Here is a 16,759-nt window from a genome sequence, read left to right on the forward strand (position 1 = left end):
GCCGGCAGAAATGCGTAACGCAGGTCTTGGCTGCCGAAAACTGGAACCCATGAGCTACAGCCCAAGACTGCGCCTTGCGGATAGCGCCCTGTAGCTGACGTTCAACAGCTGAAATGCCAGTAGAGCTGTAGTAAAGACAGAAGTCGTCAGCATACGCAGCGAGCCCGTTAATGGCTATTAAAAACAGGCAGACACTTAAAACAGAGCCCTGTGGCACACCGGTCTCCTGGACGTGGGAGGAACTATATGAGGCTGCGACTTGCACGCGGAAGGTACGATACGACAGAAAATTGCGGATAAAAATCGGCAGAGGACCCCGAAGACCCCATCCATGAAGCGTAGAAAGGATGTGATAACGCCATGTCGTATCGTACGCCTTCCGCATGTCGAGAAAGACAGCGACCAGGTGCTGACGGCGGGCAAAGGCAGTACGGATGGCCGACTCCAGGCTCACCAGATTGTCGGTGGCGGAGCGGCCTTTACGGAACCCACCCTGAGACGGAGCCAGAAGGCCCCGAGACTCCAGCACCCAATTCAAGCGCCGGCTCACCATCCATTCGAGAAGCTTGCAAAGAACGTTGGTGAGGCTAATGGGGCGGTAGCTGTCCACCTCCAAAGGGCTCTTGCCCGGTTTCAAAACGGGGATGACAATGCTCTCCCGCCATTGCGACGGAAACTCACCCTCGACCCAGAGACGGTTGTACAGGTCAAGGAGGCGCCGCTGGCAGTCCACTGAAAGGTGTTTCAGCATCTGACAGTGGATGCCATCTGGCCCAGGAGCGGTATCAGGGCAAGCGGCTAGGGCACTGCGAAATTCCCACTCACTGAATGGAGCATTGTAAGATTCTGGGTGGTGGGTGCGAAACGAAAGGCTCCGACATTCCATCCGCTCTTTAATGGAGCGGAAGGCCTGGGGGTAATTCGCAGAAGCGGAACTCATAGCAAAATGTTCTGCTAAGCAGTTTGCAATGACGGCGGAGTCTGTACAAACTGCTCCATTCAGTGAGAGCGCAGGGACGCTGACAGGGGTCCGATAGCTGTAGACGCGTCGAATCTTGGCCCAGACCTGCGATGGAGTGACATGGAGGCCAATGGTGAACACATACCGCTCCCAGCACTCCTTCTTGCCTTGGCAGATAAGGAGGCAGGCCTGCGCACACAGCCGTTTGAAGGCGATAAGGTGGTCTATGGAGGGATGTCGCTTGTGACGCTGGAGCGCCCGCCAGCGATCTTAATCACTTCAGCGATCTCAGGCGACAAGCAAGGCACAGCCCTCCGCCGAGGGAACCCAGAAGAACGGAGAATGGCAGATTCGGCGGCAGTAACGTTGCCGGTGGTGACCGATTGAACCACCACATCAATGTCATCAGTAGAGGGAGGCTCAATAGCGGCAGTGGAGGAGAACAAGTCCCAGTGAGCCATATTCATAGCCCATCTGCTAGGGCGCCCAGAAGAGTGATGCTGTGGCAGTGACAGAAAGATCGGAAAGTGGTCACTACCACACAGGTCGTCATGCACACTCCATTGGACAGATGGTAAGAGGCTAGGGCTACAGATTGAAAGGTCAATGGCGGAGTATGTGCCATGCGCCACACTGATGTGTGTGAAGGCACCATCATTTAACAGCGAGAGATCAAGCTGTGCCAATAAATGCTCAACGATGGCGCCTCGACCTGTTACCACTGACCCACCCCACAGAGGGTTATGGGCGTTGAAGTCGCCCAATAGCAAGAAAGGTGGCGGCAATTGGGCTACCAGTGCAGCCAGACCATGCTGCGAGACATTACCATCCGGTGGAAGGTAAAGACTGCAGACGGTAACAGCCTGTGGCGTCCACACGCGTACAGCGACAGCCTCTAAAGGCGTCTGGAGAGGGACAGACTCGCTGTGCACAGTGTGAAGGACATAGAGGCAGACGCCACCAGACACCCTTTCATAAGCTGCTCGGTTCTTATAATAACCCCGATAGCCACAGAGGGCGGGAGTTCGCATCGCTGGAAACCAAGTTTCCTGAAGAGCAATGCAGAAGAAATGGTGAAGGCTGATAAGCTGCCGGAGCTCAGCGAGATGGTGGAAGAAACCGCTGCAGTTCCACTGGAGGATGGTGTTGGCCATGGCTGGGAAAGGCGTGACGGGACTGGGAAGGCAGATTACGCCGCTGGGTCACCTGCTGCCTCCGATGGAGCACCCGTGCAAATGCTATCCATTGCGTCCGAGGGACCGGCGAGATCGAGGTCCTCAGCAGACGCCAGAATCTCCACCTCGTCCTCAGAGGCAGAGCTTGTAGGAGGCGGTGGGATGGGTGCCACCGCAATAGCGTTGGTCTGGGGGACTTTCTTCTTTTTCTGCTTGTCGCGCTGTGCCTTCAGTGGTTCAGGCTTCATGGGCTTCACTGGGTCAGTCTCAGGGACAGACGACGACCGTGAGGCCCTACGACCAGGGACTGGTAGTTGTTTCAACCACTTGCGGGCGTCCGCTTTTCCACTGGTCGGAACTTGTGAAGGGAGGTCCCCAAGGGAACCCTTCCTGACGAGAGTAGCCGAAGAAGTCTTACGCTTCTCCGGCTGGGAAGGGGGAGACGATGTCCCCGATGGTTGGGAGGGTGTTGCTCCTGAAGAAGATGGAGCAGGAGCAACAGGTTGTGAAGTGCCCCCCACAATCAAGGGGGCTTTTGGATGCTGACAAATCATAGAACCAACCGTATGGGACGACACAGGAGATGGAAGAACCGTCGTTGCAGCAGCGGCATAGATTGATGTCATTGCCACAGGATGGAGCCGCTCGTATTTCCGTCTAGCCTCAGGGTAGGTCAGGTGGTCCAGGGTCTTATATTCCATTATCCTCCTTTCTTTCTGGAAAATCCTACAGACCGGCGAGCAGGGGGAATGGTGTTCTCCGCAGTTAACACAGATAGGAGGCGGGGCACATGGAGTATCAGGATGCGAATGACGTCCACAATCCCGACACGTGATGCTGGAAGTACAGCGAGATGACGTGTGCCCGAACTTCCATCATTTAAAACACCTCATCGGAGGAGGGATATATGGCTTCACATCACAACGGTAAACCATCACCTTAACCTTTTCGGGTAAGACATCACCCTCAAGGGCCAAGATGAAGGCACCAGTTGCTGCCCGATTATCCCTCGGACCCCGATGGATGCGCCAGATGAAGTGAACACCTCGTCGTTCGAGGTTGGCGCGTAGTTCATCGTCGGACTGCAGAAGAAGATCCCTGTGGAATATAATACCCTGGACCATGTTTAAACTTTTATGGGGAGTGATGGTGACAGAAACATCCCCCAACCTGTCACAAGTGAGCAACCTCCGTGACTGGGCAGAGGATGCTGTTTTGATGAGAACCGACCCAGAACGCATTTTGGACAAGCCCTCCACCTCCCCGTACTTGTCCTCTAAATGCTCCACAAAAAACTGAGGCTTAGTTTGCATAAAAGATTCACTATCGACCCGCATACAGACAAGGTACCGAGGTGAATAATCTCCACTGCTGTCTTTAGGCATGCGTTCCCCCCATGGAGTGGCCAGGGAGGGAAATGATCTCGGATTGAATTGCTTGCCGTTGAGGTTAGACCTCGATCGCTTAGAGACTGCTGGTGGAGGCCCACCAGCGAGAGATGATGTACCACGCTTCATTGCGGGTCATCCACCCTGATGCCACCCACTCCGACCAGGGGCTCTCCCCACGGGCGCCACCCAGCCACAGCAAAGACCACCTGGCAGGATGGCCTTTGCCGGGAGTCCCGATGCCCCAGAGGGATAGGCATCTACTCCTCGGCATACGTGGGGAGGTAGCAGCTCAGGCATCAGCAGTGCGATCCCTGTGTAGTCAGGGGTCTACCACCAAGAGGGTACATGACGACCCCACCACAACGGACTGGCTACCGTGCTGGATGTCGGGTGTCGAAATATCCATGTACATCACGAGGGCAAAGATGGAAGTGCACAATGGAGGGAATGTATGCCACCCGGAACACACTGCAGTGGATGTTACCGGAAGCTCGATGTAAGTCCAACTACATGAAAAATCAGGTGTGCCAGATCTTAGGGCAAGATGGATTTTTAGATGCACCACGTAAGGTGTCCTTCCCCAAATGGTACGCACTAACGGAAAAATTTAGAAATGGAGTGGTCAAACCCCTTAGGGGACCATCACATTAAAGGCCGAAACAGTTGAGACTCCTTTTAGTCGCCTCTTACGACAGGCAGGAATACCGCGGGCCTATTCTTACCCCCGGGATAAAAGACCTGGGTGACAATCTGAGCAGTTCTCTTAGGTTGTTCGCAGATGATGCTGTAATTTACCATCTAGTAAGGTCATCCGAAGACCAGTATCAGTTTCAAAGTGATTTAGAAAAGATTGCTGTATGGTGTGGCAGGTGGCAGTTGACGCTAAATAACGAAAAGTGTGAGGTGACCCACACGAGCTCCAAAAGAAATGCGTTGGAATTCCATTAATCGATAAATAGTACAATTCTCGAGGCTGGCAATTCAACTAAGTACCTGGGTGTTAAAATTACGGACAACTTCAGTGGAAAGACCACACAGATAATATTGTGGGGAAGGCGAGCCAAATGTTGCGTTTCATTGGCAGGACACTTGGAAGCTGCAACAAGTCCACTAAAGAGACAGCTTACACTACACTCGTTCGTCCTCTGTTAGAATATTGCTGCGCGGTGTGGGATTCTTACCAGGTGGGATTGACAGAGGACATCGAAAGGGCGCAAAAAAGGTGCAGCTCGTTTTGTACTATCACGTATAGGGGAGAGAGTGTGGCAGGTATGATACGCGAGTTGGGATGGAAGTCATTATAGCGAAGACGTTTTTCGTCGCGGCGAGATCTATTGACGAAATTTCAGTCACCAACTTTCTCTTCCGAATGCGAAAATATTTTGTTGAGCCCAACCTGCATAGGTAGGAATGATCATCAAAATAAAATAAGAGAAATCAGAGCTCGAACAGAAAGGTTTAGGTGTTCGTTTTTCCCGCGCGCTGTTCGGGAGTGTAATGGTAGAGAGATAGTATGATTGTGGTTCGATGAACCCTCTGCCACGCACTTAAATGTGAATTGCAGAGTAGTCATGTAGATGTAGATGTAGATACCCGTACACGTCCATCGGCTCGATACAATTTGAAGTGAAACTCGTCCTACCAGGCAACATGTTTCCAGTCATCAACAGTCCAATGTCGGTGTTGAGGGGCCCAGGCGAGGCGTAAAGCTTTGTGTCGTGCAGTCATCAAGGGTACACGAGTGGGGCTTCGGCTCCAGAGACCCATATCGATGGTGTTCCGTCGAGTGGTTCGCACGCTGACACTTGTTGATGGTCCAACATTTAAATCTGCAGCAATTTGCGGAAGGATTTCGCTTCTGTCACGTTGAGCGGTTCCCGTTTTTGCAGGATTTCTTTCCGGCCGCAGCGATGTCGAAGATTTGATGTTTTACCAGATTCCTGATATTCACGGTGTACTCGCAAAATGGTCGTACGGGAAAATCGCCACTTCATCGCTACCTCGTAGATGCTGTGTACTATCGCTAGTGTGCCGACTGTAACACCACGTTCACACTCACTTAAACCTCCATAGGCTGCCATTGCAGCAGCAGTAACCCATGTAACCTGCACCTGACACTTGTGTTACTTAGGCTTTGCCGGCCGCAGCGCCGTCTTCTGCCTGTTTACATATCACTGTATTGGAATACGCATGGCCATACCAGTTTCTTTAGCGCTTCAGTGTAATAGTAAGATCAGGCTTTTTGCAAATGGTTGAGTTATCTATAATGAAGTACTATCAGAAAGAAGTTGCATAAATATCCCATCCGATCTTAATAAGATTTCAAAGTCGGGCAAAGATTCACGCTTGCAATGATCTGAAATGCGAAATTGTTCACAGAACGAAAAAACGTAATATTCTACAACTATAATATCAATGAGACAGCGTTGGAATCAGCCAGCTCTTACAGATACCTGGGCGTAACACTTTGTAGGGATATGAAATGGAATGATCACATAGGTTCAGTTGTGGGTAAAGCAGGTGGTAGACTTTTGTTTATTGCTAGAATACTGGGCAAGTGCAATCAATCTACAAAGGAGATTGCTTACAAATCACTCGTGCGACCCATCCTAGAATACTGTTCAAGTGTGTGGGACCTGTACCAGGTAAGACTGACAGACGGTACTGGAAGTATACAGAGAAGGGCACCACGAATGGTCACACGTTTCTTTAATCTGTGGGAGAGTGTCACAGAGGTACTGCAAGAAATGAACTGGCACACTCTTGAAGACAAACGTAAACCATCCCAAGAGAGTCTATTAACAAAGCCTTAAGAAACGGGTTTAAATGATGACTCTAGGAATACGTGACAACGTATCAAATGGTTCAAATGGCTCTGAGCGCTATGGGACTTAATATCTGAGGTCATCAGTCCCCTAGAACTACTTAAACCTAACTAACCTAAGGACATCACACACATCCATGCCCGAGGCAGGATTCGAACCTGCGACCGTAGCAGTCGCGCGGTTCCAGACTGTAGCGCCTAGAACCGCTCGGCCACACCAGCCGGCGACAACGCATTGCTCACATAGGAATCCTGAGGATGAGATTAGAATAATTACTGTACGCATTGAGGCATCCGGACAACCATTCTTCCCGCTCTCCCCACATGAGTGGAACGGAAACGAAACCTAACTGGTACAGTGGGGAATACCCTCTGCCAAGCACGTCACTGTGGTTTGCAGAGCATATATGTAGATCTGGGCTTGTATTTCGACAGTGTGTGATGTTTTTGGTGTGGTTATCATGGTGATGAAATACGAAATAAAAGAGTCAGACCCAGGATTCGGGATGCAAACATATCAAGAAAGAAAGCCGGTGGAAGTGAAGGGTCGGCTACGGCAAACGGTTTGGAGGTGGGATTTAGCGCTCTGATTGGAGGAAACCAGCTGCAATGCGTGAAGTGTCAACTATCGACTAGTTTTAATCGGACTATACATTATGTCTACATACATACTCCGCAAGTTGTTGTCTTCAGTCCAGAGACTGGTTTGATGAAGCTCTCCATGCTATTCTATCCTGTACAAGCTTCATCTCCCAATACTTACTGCAACCTACATCCGTCTGAGTCTGCTTAGTGTATTCATCTCTTGGTCTCCCTCTACAATTTTTACCCTCCACGCTGCCCTCCAATGCTAAATTTGTGATCCCTTGATGCCTCAGAACATGTCCTACCAACCGGCCGCTTCTTATTGTCAAGTTGTGCCACAAACTCCTCTTCTCCCCAGTTCTATTCAATACCTCCTCATTAGTTATGTGATCTACCCATCTAATCTTCAGCATTCTTCTGTAGCACTACATTTCGAAAGCTTCTATTCTCTTCTTGTCCAAACTATTTATCATCCATGTTTCACTTCCATACATGGCTACACTTCATACAAATACTTTCAGAAACGACTTCCTGACACTTAAATCTATACTCGATGTTAACAAATATCTCTTCTTAAGAAACGCTTTCCTTGCCATTGCCAGTCTACATTTTACATCATCTCTACTTCGACCATCATCAGTTATTTTGCTCCCCAAATAGCAAAACTCCTTTACTAATTTAAGTGTCTCATTTCCTAATCTAATTCCCTCAGCATCACCAGACTTAATTCGACTACATTCCATTATCCTCGTTTTGCTTTTGTTGATGTTCATCTTATACCCTCCTTTCAAGACACTGTCCATTCCGATCAGCTGCTCTTCCAAGTCCTTTGCTGTATCTGACAGAATTACAATGTCATCGGCGAACCTCAAAGTTTTTATTTCTTCTCCGTGGATTTTAATACCTACTCCGAATTTTTTTGTTTCCTTTACTGCTTGCTCAATATACAGATTGAATGACATCGGGGAGAGGCTACAACCCTGTCTCACTCCCCTCCCAACCACTGCTTCCCTTTCATGTCGCTCGACTCTTATAACTGCCATCTGGTTTCTGTACAAATTACACATAGCCTTTCGCTCCCTGTATTTTACCCCTGCCACCTTTAGAATTTTAAAGAGAATATTACAGTCGACATTGTCAAAAAACTTCCCTATGTCCACAAATGCTAGAAACGTAGGTTTGCCTTTCCTTAATCTATCTTCTAAGGTAAATCGTAGGCTCAGTATTAGCTCGTATGTTCCAACATTTCTACGGAATCCAAAATGATCTTCCCCGATGTCGGCTTCTGCCAATCTTCCGTTCGTCTGTAAAGAACTATGATATTATTTTGCAGCTCTGACTTATTAAACTGATAGTTCAGGAATTTGCACACATGCTTTTTTTTGGGATTGGAATTATATTCTTCTTGAAGTCTGAGGGTATTTCGCCTGTCTCATACATCTCACTTGCCAGACGATAGAGTTTTGTCATGGTTGGCTCTCCCAAGGCTATCCGTAGTTCAAATTGAATATTGTCTACTCCTGGGGCCTTGTTTCGACTTAGGTCTTTCAGTGCTTCGTCAAATTCTTCACACAGTATCCTTTCTCCCATTTCATCTTCACCTACGTCCTGTTCCATTTCACAAATATTGCCCTGAAGTACATCGCCCTTGTACAGACCCTCGATATACTCTTTCCACCTTTCTGCTTTCCCTTCTTTGTTCCGAACTGGGTTTTCATCTGAGCTCTTGTTATTCATATGAGTGGCTCTCTTTTCTTCAAAGGTCTCTCTTAATTTTGCTGTAGGCAGTATCTGTCTTACCCCTACTGATATATGCCTCTACATCCTTACATTTGTCCTCTAGCCATCCCTGCTTAGCCATTTTGCACTTCCTGTCGATCTCATTTTTGAGGCGTTTGTATTCCTTTTAGCCTGCTTCATTTACACAATTTTTGTATTTTCTCCTTTCATCAGTTAAATCCAATATCTCTTCTGTTGCCCAAGGATAAGCCTCCATACGAACTCTAATTTCTATTTTGTCTTCACCACCCTTGGACGAAGGGCACGTTGGCGGCAGTACAATCGTTCTGCAGTCGGCCTCAGATATCGATTCTCTAAATTTCCTCAACAGTGCCTCACGTAAAGATTGTCTGTCGTCTTCCCTCCAGGGGTTCCATTTGAGTTCACGAGGCACGTCTGTAATACTTACGTACTCATCGAATCTGTCGGTAGCAAATCGAGCAACTCACGTCTGAAATGCTTTTATTTTGTACGTCAATCCGACCTGGTGGAAATCCCAATCACTCGAGCAGTACTGAAGAATGGGTGGCACGAGCGTCGTATATAGTGTACTCTTTATAGATGAGCTACACTTTCCCCAAAGTCTCCCAATAAAACGAAGTATAATTTTACTTATGTTAAAATATTATACTACAATTGTTTGGAGGTAGCCGCCAGGTTAGCCGAGACTTCCTGGACTCGGGTAGGCGCTCCGGCCCCGAATCGAATCCGCCCGCCGGATTAACGACGAGGGAAGGTGTGCTGGCCAGCCTGGATGTGGTTTTTAGGCAGTTTTCCACATCTCTCTAGGTGAATACCCGGCTGGTCCCCACGTACCGCCTCAGTTACAGGACTCACAGACATTTGACACACATCCGCACTTGTCCATGATTTACATTAGACGCAGACAGATGGGGTACTGTGAGTCCGTCCTGGGGGCTATGGGGTGGCAGCAGGAAGGGCATCCAGCCACCCCTTCACATTAACATGCCAAATCCGATTTAACCACGGCAACCCCGCGCACAATGCGGGACACAGGCGCAAGCGATAGATAGATCTGTAGATAGAATTGTTTGGAGGTGGGGGAGTTACTTCTAAGTATTGAGTTTAATATTAGCTGTGAAAGTTAATTTCTGATAACTTCTTTAAACATTCCTTATTGAAATTAATCAAACATCTCAAAAGACACTCACTGATTGTTAAAAAGTTAGTAATTAGTGTTACAAAACTTTTAATCAGGTCTTGTGGTGGCAAAGCTTCTGAAATGGTAAAACTATGAATAGATAATTTTTACTAGCTTAATAATTGTTAATATTCATATTAATTATTATTAATTATTTTAATCACATTTATAATAATATAATATTAATTAACGCCAATTAAATATTAATATTATTAGTATTAATTGCGTCCATCGTCCAGCATCAGAATCCCGTCAGCCTGACGAGAACGTATTGTTCAAAGGCCAGTGACTGATCTCAAAATTACGCAGATTGCGCAGTTATATTGCCCAGATACTAAGAGAAAAGATCGGTAACAGAGATCTCAGGGGCGCTGAAACAAAAGTTTGATAAAGAAAACGCCGATTCAACAGTAGCAACGTTCGGCTGCGGCCACCAAACAATTCATTGGCAACACTCCTTCGCTGCAGCCTGAAAAAGTTCTAAAATGCAACATAAGAAACTGAGACATGGCATTAATAGAAGAAGAAATTAGGTTTCTCGGTGCAAACACGGCTGTGACCATTAAATAAACGTAAATATTTAACCAAACGTTACTGATGCGAGAGCGACACCTGAACTTTATGAGACAGCAGTCAATAACAAACGAGAGAGAGAGAGAGAGAGAGAGAGAGAAAACAGGAGCGCTGATCCTGCTTTTATACAGTCAAAACAAATTACGGCGACTGCCTTCAACTTGCTTTATAGAGCGTCTTTTGTCAAGTTTCGTTATATAAATATTTCTCTGGGACATTCTTTATATGAACAGTAATAATACAGAGTGCGTCGAAAAAATGCGTACACACTTTGAAGCGTTATAGAAAATTTATTTCCCGTTCTACAATGTTAAATTTCTGTAAATGGGAAGCTTAAAGTCCAATTGGAAAAATAAATGTACTTTGCAAATGTGATTAATGTTCAAACTGGTGGGCTTCAGCATCAATACATTTCTGAGTACGAGTCACCACTGATTCCGTACATCGTACCAAAGTGTCCAATGAGATTTCTGCACACACCGCCTGAATCTCATTCCAAAGTGTATCCAGGTTACGTGGTTTACGTTTGTACACCTCATCTTTCACTGTGCCCCATAAGAAGAAATCCAGCGGCATGAGGTCTGGAGAGCGTGCAGGAAAGTGGATTGGTCCCCTGCGTCCTATCCACTGGCCTGGCACATTGTGATCCAGGTATGCTCGTACGTCCCTATGATAGTGCGGCGGGGCGCCATCTTGTTGGAAATAAAACTCATCATTACCGTATAACGTACGAATGGCAGCGAATATGGAGTCAGCAAGCATTGTTAGGTACGTTTCTCCAGTAACAGTACCTTTAAAGAGGAAAGGCCCAATGAGTCCCCTTGCAGACAAACAACACCACACATTTTTACACCAGGCAAATTCACAGCCTTTTCAACTGTAATGTGAGGATTATCTTCAGCCCAGTACACACAATTGTGCCTATTGACAGTTCCATTGAGTTTGAATCGGGCTTCATCCGACCAAATTATGCTACCCATAAATCCCGGTTCACGTCTCACCATCTCCTGAACCCATTCACAAAATTCTAACCTTTGATCTGGATCGTCGTCACTTAGCTGTATGTACACACCAAACTTGCCTTTCTCCAGAACGCGTAGCACACTACGTACTAGCACTTACATTACTCTCACGTGCCGCTTGTCTCGAAGATTTTTGAGGCGAACGCAGTTGTGGAATCATCACTTGTAGCTGTACGAGGTCGCCCTGATCGACCTTTATGCACATCACACACTGTTCCACGAATTTCTAAGTTGTCTCGTAGACGTGTAATTGTTAACCTTGAAGGTGGTTCTGTACCATACTCACTTCTCCACTGTCTTCGAACCGCAGCTACATTTTCAAACTTCCAGAACCACTCAATTATCTGCTTCCGCGCTTCAAAGCTCAAACGCACGTCCGCTATGTTGCAGTTACTTCCTTGCCACTGCTGCCACATGTTGAAGAAACATAACATTACCTTCTCATAGATATTTAACCTTGTAGAACGGGAAATAAATTGTCTATGACAGTTCAAAGTGTGTATACATTTTTTTGACGCACCCTATATATATATTAAATTACGTTCTTTTCTTCTTAGTTTCTAAATTTATTTACACAGAGAAAATTTATTCTTAATGCATTTTAGCATTAATTAACGGAATTGTCACTGGCGTATTTGCGTGTTCTGCACACCACTGATCTTGCTTCTGTCTTCACTCAGCTTGGAACTGTGGCGATGTCTTTGCATTGCACCGGTCTCTGGCTTTTAATCAGTGCTTTGGATTTAACTAAATTTGTGTATACGCAAACATTTGGGACACATGGAGTGAATCAGTAATGGACATAACAACATCGACAGTTCATCGCCATCATTATAAAGGCAAGATCTACTACAAACAAGATTGTGTGTGGATACTTCTGTCCACCTGTGTGTGTTGGCAACAACTGAGACGTGTCGCGAACGCAGTCCGCCAGCAGCGGCTCGGTACAGGCAAGGCGTGGAGTGGCGTTTACGCTGGAGGCGTACAGCGCCTGTGGCGCGGCGCGGCGCAGCGCGCGTTTTCGTAACTCCACGGGTTCAAATGGGGCCGCGCAAACTGCGACGCGACGCGACTGGGACGCGACTGGGACGCGACACGCGCCTGCGCCAGGTCGCGCGGCGTTGTGGTTGCGGCACAGTTTCCCGCGCCGCGCGTCGCGCGTGCCTCGCTAGCACCGTGGGAAATTTGAGGCGGGGAGCGGAAGAGTAGCCCGGCCATACGCTCGCATCGGAACGGCGCATATGAGCAGTGGTAGTATTGCCCATAGGAAAAGTTTTGCCTTACTGTATACTAAATTTTATTTCCTTTGTGTAGTGTTCCTTTTTTCTCCATTTAAACGCTCCAGCTTTTTTCGTTAGTACATTATACATTTGTATCTGTATAGTTTTGCTTTGTTTTGTTTTTCTTCTGTCAAGAAAAATGCATACTTCAGTAACTGGTGAGCCATTGGCCACTGGAATTGTATCATATGCCTCCGCGATGTTTTCAGATCGCAAGAAGGGACAAAGGGTAGTGAATAAGGAAGCAAGAGGTATTATAAAATCGTGTGATTAAGAAGCAAAGCAGGAAAGTAAAACAAGGTTATCTTCTCGCCGCCTAGTAGATTAGAGTAGTACTTGTTCCATAGATCGTGACTACGACACTTCGTAATGATGTTGAACGTGTCAGGTTAATAAAAGGTGTCTATGCAAGATATTACCTTACACAAAATATCACATGACACTTGATATTTTTAATTTTTTTTCGGGTGGGGGGTGGGGAAATTACCCACTTACTATATCCAAAAATTCATCTAATGAGTAGAAGGAGTTGCCATTCAGAAATTCTTTTAATTTCCTTTTAAATGCTATATGGCTATCTCTCAGACTTTTGACGCTATTAGGTAAGTGACCAAAGACTTTTGTGGCAGCATAATTTACCCCCTTCCGAGCCAAAGTCAGATTGAACCTTGAGTAGTGAAGATCATCCTTTCTCCTAGTGTTGTAGCCATGTACACTGCCATTACTTTTGAATTCGTTCGGATTGTTAATAACAAATTTCATAAGTGAATATATATATATACATTCTGAGGCTACAGTGCAGATCCCTAGCTCTTTAAAAAAGTGTCTGCAAAATGATCTTGGATGAGGTCCAGCAATTATTCTGATTACACGCTTTTGTGCAATGAACACTCTTTTACTCAATGATCAGTTACCCCAGAATATGATGCCATATGAAAGCAGAGATTGAAAATAGGCGTGGTAAGCTAATTTACTGAGATGTATATCGCCAAAATTTGCAATGACCCTAATAGCATAAGTAGCTGAACTCAAACGTTTCAGTAGGTCTTCAGTGTGTTTTTTCCAGTTCAACCCCTCATCAATGCATAGACCTAGAAATTTTGAATATTATACCTTAGCTACCGATTTCTGATCGAAGACTAAATTTATTAGTGGTGTCATTCCATTTACTGTGTGAAACCGTATATACTGTGTTTTGTCAAAGTTTAATGAGAGCCCATTTGCAGAGAACCACTTAATGATTTTCTGAAAAACGTCGTTTACAATTTCATCAGCTAATTCTTGTCTGTTGGCTGTGATAGCTATACTTGTATCATCGGCAAAAAGCACCAGCAGAATGACAAGTCATTAATACACTGTTGGCCATTAAAATTGCTATACCAAGAAGAAATGCAGATGATAAACGGGTATTCATTGGACAAGTGACATGCAATTACATTTTCACGTAATTTGGATGCATAGATCCTGAGAAATCAGTACCCAGAACAACCACCTCTGGCCGTAATGAGGCCTTGATACGCCTGGGCATTGAGTCAAACAGAGCTTGGATGGCGTGTACAGGTACAGCTGCCCATGCAGCTTCAACACGATACCACAGTTCATCATGAGTAGTGACTGGCGTATTGTGATGAGCCAGTTGCTCGGCCACCATTGACCAGACGTTTTCAGTTGGTGAGAGATCTGGAGAATGTGCTGGCCAGGGCAGAAGTCGAACATTTTCTGTATCCAGAAAGGCCCGTACAGGACCTGCAACATGCGGTCGTGCATTATCCTACTGAAATGTAGGGTTTCGCAGGGATCGAATGAAGGGCAGAGCCACGGGTCGTAACACATCTGAAATGTAACGTCCACTGTTCAAAGTGCCGTCAATGCGACCAAGAGATGACCGAGACGTGTAACCAATGGCACCCCAGACCATCACGCCAGGTGATACGCCAGTACGGCGATGACGAATACACGCTTCCAATGCGCGTTCACCACGATGTCGCCAAACACGGATGAGACAATCATCATGCTGTAAACAGTACCTGGATTCATCCGAAAAAATGACGTTTTGCCATTCGTGCACCCAGGTTCGTCGACGAGTACACTACCGCAGGCGCTCCTGTCTGTGATGCAGCGCCAAGGATAACCGCAGCCACGGTCTCCGAGCTGATAGTCCATGCTGGTGCAAATGTCGTCGAACTGTTCGTGCAGATGGTTGTTGTCTTGCAAACGTCCCCATCTGTTGACTCAGGGATCGAGACGTGGCTGCACGATCCGTTACACCCATGCGGATAAGGTGCCCGTCATCTCGACTGCTAGTGATACGTGGCTGTTGGGATCCAGCACGGCGTTCCGTATTACCCTCCTGAACCCACCGATTCCACATTCTGCTAACAGTCATTGGATCTCAACCTACGCGACCAGCAATGTCGCGATACGATAAACCGCAATCGCGATAGGCTACAATCCGATCTTTATCAAAGTCAGAAACGTGATAGTACGCACATCTCCTCGTTGCACGAGGCATCACAACAACGTTTCAGCAGGCAACGCCGGTCAACTGCTGTCTGTGTATGAGAAATCGGAAACTTTGCTCATGTTAGCACGTTGTAGGTGTCGCCACCGGCGCCAACCTTGTGTGAGTGCTCTGAAAAGCTAATCATTTGCAGATCACAGCATCTTCTTCCTGTCGGTTAAATTTCGCGTCTGTATTACGTCATATTCGTGGTGTAGCAATTTTAATGGCCAGTAGTGCATATATTAAGAACAGCAGAGGACCCAAGACCGAACCTTGCGGCACCCCATTCTTGATTGTCCCCCAGTTTGAGAAGTCACCAGTTTTTTTAATATTATGTGAACTGTTTATTTCAACTTTCTGCACTCTTCCAGTTAGCTATTTAAACCATTTGAGCGCTGTCCCATTCATACAACAGAACTTGAACTTATCTAGAAGTATTCCATTATTTGCACAATCAAAAGCCTTTGATAGATCACAAAAAATCCCAATGGTTGATTTCCGGTTACTCAGAGCATTTAATATTTCATAAATGAAAGTATATATAGTATTTTACATTGAAAAACCTTTCTGGAAACCAAACTGACATTTTGTTAAAACTTTATTTTTACGAAGGTGTGAAGCTACTCTACAATACATTCCTTTTTCAAGAATTTTGGATAAAGCAGTCAGAAGAGAGATTGGGCCGTAGTTGTTGACATCAGACGTATCCCCTTTTTTATGCAGTGGTTTAACAATGGCATACTTCAGCCTATCTGGAAAAATACCCTGCTTCAGAGAGCTATTACATATGTGGCTAAGAATCCCACTTATCTCTTGGGATCAAGCTTTTATTATCCTGCTGGAAATGCCATCGATTCTACGTGAGCTTTTATTCTTGAGAGAGTTTATTATCTTCCTAATTTCAGGAGGAGAAGTGGGTGGAATTTCAGTTGTATCAAATGGTGTGGGTAAGGCCTCTTCCATTAACTGCCTTACTTTTTCTAATGAACATTTAGGTCCTATGTTCTCTACAACATTTAAAAACGTTCATAATGTTTTCGACTTCCAGCTTGTTGCTTGTCAAGTTTCCATTCACATCGATGGTGATGCCATCGTCCTGTACTCTTGGTTGCCCTGTCTCCCTTGTAATAATATTCCAAATTGTTTTGATTTTGTTATCAGAGGTATTAATCTCAGACATGATGCACATGCTTCTGGACTTTTTAATAACCTTTCTTAATGTCGCACAGTAGTTTTTATAATATTTGACTGTTTCTGGGTCATTACACTTTCTTGTTGTTAGGTACAGTTCCCTTTTGTGGTTACAAGATATTTTTATTCCTTTAGTAAGCCAAGGTTTTTTGCATGGTTTCTTATAATTAGATTTAACCACTTCCTTGGGGAAACAGTTTTCAAATTCTCTTACAAGTGTATCATGAAATAAGTTATATTTTAAATTAGCGTCAGGTTCCTTGTACACCTCATTCCAGTCTAACTGCTGAAGATTTTCCCTGAAATTTCTAAT

This window comes from Schistocerca americana, chromosome 11, assembly GCF_021461395.2.
Source record: "Schistocerca americana isolate TAMUIC-IGC-003095 chromosome 11, iqSchAmer2.1, whole genome shotgun sequence".
Lineage (NCBI taxonomy): Eukaryota > Metazoa > Arthropoda > Insecta > Orthoptera > Acrididae > Schistocerca > Schistocerca americana.